At 39.7% G+C, this 8926-nt stretch overlaps 1 pseudogene; it reads left to right on the forward strand.

Moving 5' to 3' along the window:
• Positions 1-6400: 6400 nt before the first annotated feature.
• LOC101151580 (BAG family molecular chaperone regulator 1-like) lies at positions 6401-7832 on the forward strand (annotated as a pseudogene).
• Positions 7833-8926: the final 1094 nt, after the last annotated feature.

An 8926-nucleotide genomic window follows, 5' to 3' on the forward strand; every position in this document is an offset into this window, starting at 1 on the left:
CATATTTTTCTTCCTTCCTTTGTTTCTTCCTTCCTTCCTTCTTCTCTTTCTTCCACCCCCTTTCTTTCTTTTTGTTTCGGCTTTGGAAGATACTGGTTTATATTTGAGGTTTTGTTTGGTCAACAAGGAGAGAAATAGAAAATTATTAATTATGTCTCTAAATATACTTTATTTAAAAACAGATTATGCTTTATTTAAATTTTTAATATAAAAAAATTTAAATCATACGGAGAACTAAGGAGAGTAGAATAATAAACTCTTTTGTACTATCACTTAGTTTCAACAGTTATAAATGCATGACCGTCTTGATTCACCTATATTCTCACCTACTTCCCCCCTTTCCCCACCACTGAATTCTTTTGAAGCAAACCCCAGATAACTATACTATTTTATTCATAAATACTTGAAGATCTATCTGTAAAAGATTAAACACTTTAAAATATAATTGTAATATCTTTATCACATAAAAATTAATAATTCTTTAATACTGTTAAATATTCAGTCAGTATGCAAATTTATAAGAATTGACACCTTCATGATAATGAATCTTCCTAACCTAGAACATGGTATGTCTTTTGATTTGTTCATGGGCATTTTCATGTATTTCAGAAATGTGAATACATTAGTTTTTCTCATGTAGGTTTTGAAACTTTTTAAAGTAAGTTTTCACCTAGGTATTGTATTTTACTTATTTTGGTTTATCCTTTGCCATTTAAATGACGTCTTCTCTTCCATTGTGTTTTCTAACTTCATTGTTTGTATATGTGAATTTTAATCAGCTTTATTAAGGTCTAATCTACACGCAACAACATGCACAGATTTTAAGTACACAGTTCAATGAGTTTTAGTAAAAATATATACCCATTTAACCACCATCCTCACTGATTTTTAAATGTCGATTTCATAACCTGCTAACTTACTAAATTTCACGTTTTAATATATACTCTCAAAGTTCTTACTAGCTTTGGCCAATTATTAAAAAGGTATCACATTCAAATTTCTGTTTTTGGTTTTGCTTCTTACTCGATCCCACCATGCCGAAAAGATTTTTTCCAGTCCATGTTGTAATAGAAATAAATTAAATGTCAAATTGTGAGTGATCCTAGAGATTTAAATTGCTATTACAGACATAAAGAAACATGATCCTCTTTGCAACAGGTGTCATGCTAAATACAAGTTTAGTGATGTAAGCAGCTAATAATAATTGGAATGTAAGCTGACTCAAGAATGGATATCCGGCTCATTAATATTTGCTTCAGAGAAATAGGCTCAAATGTTCTTCTCGAGTCTGAGTAGGTACATGCCCTGGATGCTTAGAGGAATAAATTTATGGCCAAGCCCAGCACTAAGGCTATCATTACTCACAGAACTCCATGTGACCCCTAGCTGGAAAAATGTGTTTACCAAGCCCCAGCTGTTGTATTTATGAATGTTTAGGAAGCTGAAATGACTGGCATTGGTCTCAGTGCACCTAAAATGTGACGAGTTTTTTGAAAGTTGCAAGGCAGCCAACTCACTCACCTAGATGAGACTGAAGAAAAGCAGTAGCTTTTCATGGGAGTAGAGGCTTTCCAGGCTGAGTATCCTCTGGGGTCATCAACACCCTGAGGATAGTCTGGTACCTACCTAGGGGCAAGGTAATGAGCAATATATAGAGCAAAGGTGGTGGGGGCAGAAGGGTGAGGCATGCTGGTTGGAAGAAAAAAATGGGTTATTCCAGAAGTTCTTAGAGCCGATAGAGACTGTAAAACATAATTTAATACTTGACTCTTGTCTTTGTATGAGGATTGGAAAAAGTGGGCCTTGAGCAAGGATTTGACTGCAATTCGTTTATTGGAAGAGGGGGTATAATCTTAGGAAGCATGGCAAAAGAAAAGAAGGAAAATCAATATACTGGGTGTAAATGAAAGGGTTACTACTGTGGACAACTGGGGCTCAATGTCACTGGCCACCTTCTGAGATATTGGGTAAAATATGCCTCAGAAATATCCTGCTGATTGCTGAGGATGCTCAGATATGTATCCACTCATTTCCATCCCTAATCAGTTTAGGGTCACTATTAGGGACGGGGTGGAAGTTAACACTTGACACTTCTGTCCTACCCTACTGGCAAACCAAGCATGCTCCCATGGCCAGAGAGCGCCCTCTGGCAAATAATCGTATGGGTATGGGACTTATTTACAGGAAATTTCTAGGGTTGAGCAAGAGGATAGGAGAACTACAATTTTATATTGCTTATGTTGCTCCCTGGTTGTTTTTTATGTGTGAGTTTTATCTCACCAACAACAATGAAAACTCTTTGAGTGCAGGGGCTACAGCTTATATTTGTGTTGATTCCCCCCATAAATTCTGGTGAGCTCCTTACAACTGCAAGATTAAATCCATTAAGTCCTTCATGATTGGGGGGCCCTGCCTTCCTCTCCAGACTTTTCTTTACCATCCACTTTCTCATCCCAGGCATCCCAGCCATTCCTCAAGTGCCTTCTCTCTGCATAGAATACCCCTTCCTCCCTTGTCCAATGGGTCAACACTGATAATCTGTCAGGATCAGCTAAGTAGCTCTTCTTTCTTAAAGTATTCCAAGTTTTCCCCAAGTAATCATGCCCTCTTTTGCAAACCACTACCTGGTTCTTACTTCTACTGTACAATTTATCATACTGTACTGAAGTCCTGCCTATCAGAACGTGAGCTCATTGAGAAAGTAATGTGTCTTTATCCAAAGCACCCAGTTCAGTGCCTGCTATGGACTCAATGCTCAATAAATACTTTTGGAATGAATTAATGAATGTTACCAATAGATACTTCTGATTAAATAAAACAAGGAGTTGGACATACCCTCTTTGGATACCCTAAAATTCCCCTCAAATATTTGATTGAATGTGTGGTCAGGAAGAATATTCCCCAGAATAGTGTGCCAATGCTCTTCAGCCAAGGATGACCAGGAACATGGCTATAATTCAACAACATGGGTTTTTACTCGTTGCAGTGAGGAAACACACATCATGGGGGACCTTACAGTGTCTCAGTAAGAGTGTGTTAGAAAGAAACTATTATAAAATTGGGGCTTTGGATGAATGTTGGGGAGGGGAACAAAGAAGCAGGGATTTGCTGTCAGAAGTGGGGTCAATCCTATGATTGGGCCTGTTGTGAAAGGCACAGTGGCTCGGATTTTGTCTGTGCTTAGACAAAATTATGCTTCAAATGGCATAATTCAAAATTATGAAGTGACCTTGTTTTGTTTCATTTTCTAATGGTCTCAGGTTATCTTTATCTGTGTTTGGTATTCTGTGAGATTGTTTATGTTCCACAGGAAAAAAAAATGGCCTGGCTGTGAGCATTTGGTCAGCTTGTAATAATACTGAGGTGTAACTGTGAACATCAGAGAAGTTCTGAACATCAGGAGATGTTTTTTTTGAGGTGACGAGAGAAAGGCCCAAAAGAATAAGATTATATGTACAGGTACTGATAGCAGTCGCAAGGGTGAAATGAGAGCTGAATAGAAGAGACTAAAACCAAAAAGCAAACTCGATCTTCCATCATGCTCTGTGACCTTTCAGGTTGAAAAGAATATTAAATCCTGAAGCTCTGCTTAGTCCTAAATGTATATAATGGCTAAAAGAAATAGATTTTTTCAACAGAAAAGCAAGAAGCACAGATCCTCCTTTGAAGATATAAACCATAAGCCCTGAAAAATTAAAATACTTAATCCAGCAGCAATATCACTTGTGTAGCAATAAAATAATAGGATTTCCTTTGCCTCCTTGTTTTGGTTATTCTCTCTTCTAAAAAATTGTTGACATACTTTTGGGTGATAAGAGTTAGATAACAAATCTGAAAGTACATAGTTTATATTTTGGAATAAAAAAGGAATATAGAATTTTCTGTTGGTTAAATTGTTTATGAAGCCCTGCGACTGGAAATCTAATTCCAAATGGTCACTTAAAAGCCATTACACTGTTTATTCAACAAATTGTTTTAGAGCACTTAGTATAAGTTAGGTACCATGGTAGATGCAGGAGTTACGAAGATGAATAAAACAAATTCTTGTACTAGAAGAGCTTACAGTCCATCAGAGGAGACAAACAATCACTGACATAAAACAAACCTACTAACTCCCTGTCAGAGTTTCCACCCCTGGCAAAGGAAGTGACAGAACAGTTGCCAGACATAGAGAAAGTATAGCCTTGAGCAACTGGGTCCCAATAAATAGTCAGTCTGATTTAAATGATCTGAGATTGATTTTTCAGGGACAACTTTTTATTTAAATATAATTTCAAACTTACAGAAAATTTGCAATAATAGTACAAGAACTCTGGTTTACATTTCATCCAGATTTACCAATTGCTTTCCTAACCATTTGCAAGCAAGTTAGAGATATTGCGCCCAGCAATGCTAAATACTTGAGTGCATGTTTTCTTTTTTTAATTTTGTTTTTAATTCCATAGGTTTTTAGGGAACAGGTGGTATTTGGTTACACAAGGAAGTTCTTTAGTAGTAATTTGTGAGATTTTGGTGCACCCATCACCAGAGTAGTATACACTGAACCCAATTTGCAGTCTTTTATCCCTCACCCCCTCCCACCCTTTCCCCTGTGTCCCCAAAGTCCATTCTATCATTCTTATGCCTTTGCATCCTCATAGCTTAGCTCCCATTTATGAGTGAGAACAGACAATGCTTGGTTTTCCATTCCTGAGTTACTTCACTTAGAATAATAGTCTCCAGTTCCATCCACGTTGCTGCAAATGCCATTAATTTGCTCCTTTCTAGGGCTGAGTAGTATATATAGATATATATATATATATACACAATTTCTTTATCCATTCGTTGATTGATGGGCATTTGGGCTGGTTCCATATTTTTGCAATTGCAAATTGTGCTGCTATAAACATGCGTGTGCAAGTATCTTTTTCGTAATGTGTGATTTCAAAAAGCAAGAAAATTTCCCTATCTAACCACCATGCAATTATTCAAGTCAGGAAGTTTATCACTGATACAAGACCATTATCCACTCCATGGTCCATTTTTTTTGTCATTCTTTTTTTTTTAAGAAGTCTTTGTTAACCTAGGGTAATTCCACAGTCTTTCTTGACCCTAACACTGAGAATTCCAAGCCAGTTATTTTGTAGAATGCCCCTCAATTTGGATGTATGTGGTATTTCTCATTAGGATATTCAGGGTACAAATTTTTAGCAGGAATAAGTGGTTGATTTAAAATCTCAGAAGAGCTGCTTCTACCCACATCTCCCTCACTTTGACCTGACATTGTGCGCAATTGGGAAGCTTTTGAGGTTTTTCTGGTGAAATCCAGACTTTTCTCTGCTTTCTCCTATGATCTCTAATTTAGCCATCAGAATTGCTAAAATCCTGAGGAGAATATTTGTTTCTTGGGGAGTTTACACTAAGCAGAAAGCTTACATTAATTCAAAACTCATTCCTAATGTGTGTCCCCACCCCAATCCCCCAGGGATTAGTACCTGCTTTATTATTATTGCAATGAATAAATTATTCATCAGGGTGGCTAAACGGCTTACAGAGATAAATAACATGACATGAGTGTAATAAAGATATTTCCCTTTTCTAAATAAGTAGCACTTGTAACTCAACCTGTAAGACTGTGCTTCTTTCCAGAGAGGAAGAGTCCTCTAAATGGTCCCTGAAGAGCAAGAGCTTTAAACAGGCCCTAATGCAAAAGAGTTCAAGGCCTCAGTGATGCCTAGAGTTCTGATTGTGCCAATTCAGTCCCTGCTCTCTCACTCTGGTATATCCAAGGCTACCACAAAGTGGAAGGAGGAGGATGTGTGGGCGAAGAGTGGGTGGAGAAAACTTCCAAGAATTGGAAACTATGCAGACTAGCAGCCGCTAGTTAATTAGTTTTACTTCTGAAACGACCCCTTTGTGCAGCTTGTCCTTCCTGAGAAAGAGGTTAAAATGCTGCCATGGCTGCTTTTTAGCGGTATAGTGATTAAAACAATCCCAGGGCCTAAATAAGATGGCTCTACTTGTTTGGTTGAGGAGAGAGTGGTCCTCCTTCATTTTCTTTTTCTCCCCTCCTACTCACTGAACATCACATCAAAAAATGAGCAAATTCCTACACTTTACTTCCTATTCCTATAGGAGCTATTTAGAGGGAGGAATGCTCATTAAAGGAGATTCTAGAATCTAAAGTTGCCTGTTTTACTGAAACTGGGAAGCAAACTTGAGATGTTACTAGCACAGCTAGGACACAGTTGATAAAAGTAGCTAACATCTATTGTGCATTTAGCATATGCTAGGCCATCGTTTAAGGGCTTTTCATGGTTTATCTCATTTAATCATCACTACGATCTATGAGTTGGGTTGTGTTATGATTATGAGCATATATGTCCAGTTTTTCAGATGAATAAGCTGGGGCTGAGAAAGGTGAAGGGACTGGGCCAAGGTGAGTTAGAATGGATGCAGGATTTAACCACAGTAGTCTGGCCCAGAGCCCATTGCTCAACCACTGTGCTACCTGCCTTCCAGCTTCCATTTGCCTATAGTCTAGTGGGAGTCATAAAAGAACTAAGAGAAGAAGATGAATCCAGACTGGAAGTGGATGGGCTCCTGGCTAGGCCAGGAGCCTCACCAGTCAGAGACCCTGGACCCCCTGGCCAAGCTTACCGCGGGTGAAGAAAAAAATCCACCCCTGCTCAGCCTGGAGCGAGAAGGTGACCAAGGAGGAAATGGTGGCAGCCAAGCTCAGCATGACCGTCACTCACAGCAATGAGAAGCATGACCTTCATGTTACCCTGCAGCAGGTCCAGTGGTGAACCAATTGCCCAAGACCTGACCCAGGTTGTTGGAGAGGCCACAGGGGTTCCACTGTCTTTTCAGAAACTCATATTTAAGGGAACATCTCTGAAGGAAATGGAGATACCTTTGTCAGCATGTGGAATACAAAATGGTTGCCAAGTCATGTTAATTGGGAAAAAGAACAGTCCAGAGGAAGAGGTTGAACTGGAGAAATTGAAAGATTTGGTGAAGCCTGTGGAGAAGAAAGCTGACGAACTTTAAGAGTTGAATAAACAGCTTACTGGACTCCAGCAAGGTTTTCTGGCCAAGGATTTGCCAACTGAAGCTCTCTGCAAACTTGATAGGAGAGGAAAAGCCACAACCAAACAGTTTATGAAGATCTTGGAAGAGATCGACACACTGATCCTGCCAGAAAATTTCAAAGACAATAGATCAAAAAAGAAAAGTTTGATAAAAAAAAAAAGGTGAGACATTCTTAGCTGAGTGTGGCACAGTGGAGTAGAACATCTGCCAGGAGACCCAGCAGCTGCAGTCTACAAACTTGGCCCTGGCTGAGTAAGGTGTGGCAGAAAGAGGCTGTGCTGCCCTGAAGAACAGCACCACCAGCTCTGCCCTCTCTGGAGCAGAATTTACCTGATTTATTCTAGGGACAACTGGCCTATTGCCAATTTTCCTATTCCTAGCCCAGTTCTCAGTGAAAAACTGTTGTCCTTGTGATCTTGAGTAGGGTGCTTGTCTGTTTTCTCATTGTGTCTCTGTGGCTGTGTGGTCCAGCAGCCTACTTTTTCTGGAGAGGGCCTCCCCTGCCCAGGTTTTCCCAGCTATTTGACCTTCTGGTGCTTTCTTTGGGCTGGTGAGATCTCTCCTTTGTCCTGAGCTAGTTCCAGGTTTATAGGCCACCCTGGTCTTCAGATACATGAGAGCTTTTTTGCTCTTGTGATCACACAGTCCCATAGATGTAAAACCAGAATCACTAGGAGGTTGCATTTATAATCAGGAATGTTGAGAATGGCTTAGAACAGGTGTTTGGCACATAGTAGTCCAAGTGTCCCTCATTGTGACTTAATTCCAGAACATCAGGCTGGGTTATTGGTTTATAGGCACTGTTCTTACCTTTTAGTGACCTGACTAGCCTCAAGACATGAAATATCAGGGGGCCATTCCTGGAATGAAACGTATGGTTGATGCATGGACTTCCTCGTCCCCAGTAAAATCTTCAGAACCCAGTGTTGACCAAGTCCGTGCTTGAAACCAGGCAGAGCAATGGCTTAGGAGGGGCAAAGAGGCGGAGCCACAGTGAATAAAGCAGGCTGGTGGTGAAGCCAACCATAAATTTCCCAGGAATGACATGTGCTTCCTTCAAGGGCATTTCTGTTAAAAAATACCCTTCTGAGATCTGTATTTCCTTCAAGGCCATTCTTGTCCATTTTGTGGACTCTCTCGCAGAATCACTGTTATTGAAAAACTTTGAGCACAGGTATGGTGGCACATTCCTGTAGTCCCGGCTGCTTTTGGAGGCTGAGGCAGGAGGATCGCTTGAGCCCAGGAGTTTGCATGTAGCCTGGGCAACATGGTGAGATGCCATCTCTAAAAAATTAAAAAGTGAATGAATAAATAAATAAAACAGTTTGAATGCCCATCATCAAGCAGAAGAATGTTTTCTTTTTGTTTTGGTTAGTGAGAAAAACCATTCTGTGGTTCTAGGCATAATTTATGTTTAACAGAGTAGCCACAACATTTAATAAGTTACTGTGTGCTGGACATTGTTCTAAGTTTTTAAATATGTATTCACCATTTAATCCTCACATAACCTAAGAAGTAGACAGGTACTAGCCCCGTTTTGGAGATCAGGAAACTGAGAACACTTAGGTAATCTGCTGAAGGTCAGACAGTACATGGCAAAACCAGGGCACAAAGCTGGGCAGTTTGGTTTCACAGCCACTGTTTTTACACTCTACTGTACTACCTCTCGACCAACATACGGTTACATGCTCCCATTCTCTATATCCTCTCCCTATACTTTTATCTTCCATGTTAGTCTTTCCACTTTCTCTCTGGCCCTCTCTAGTTCATTCTCCCCAGAGCACTCTGAGTGATTATAAAATACAAATCTTACCATATCAGTCCCCTGCTCAGAAACCTCCAATAGCTCACT

Source organism: Gorilla gorilla, chromosome X (assembly GCF_029281585.2).
Source record: "Gorilla gorilla gorilla isolate KB3781 chromosome X, NHGRI_mGorGor1-v2.1_pri, whole genome shotgun sequence".
Lineage (NCBI taxonomy): Eukaryota > Metazoa > Chordata > Mammalia > Primates > Hominidae > Gorilla > Gorilla gorilla.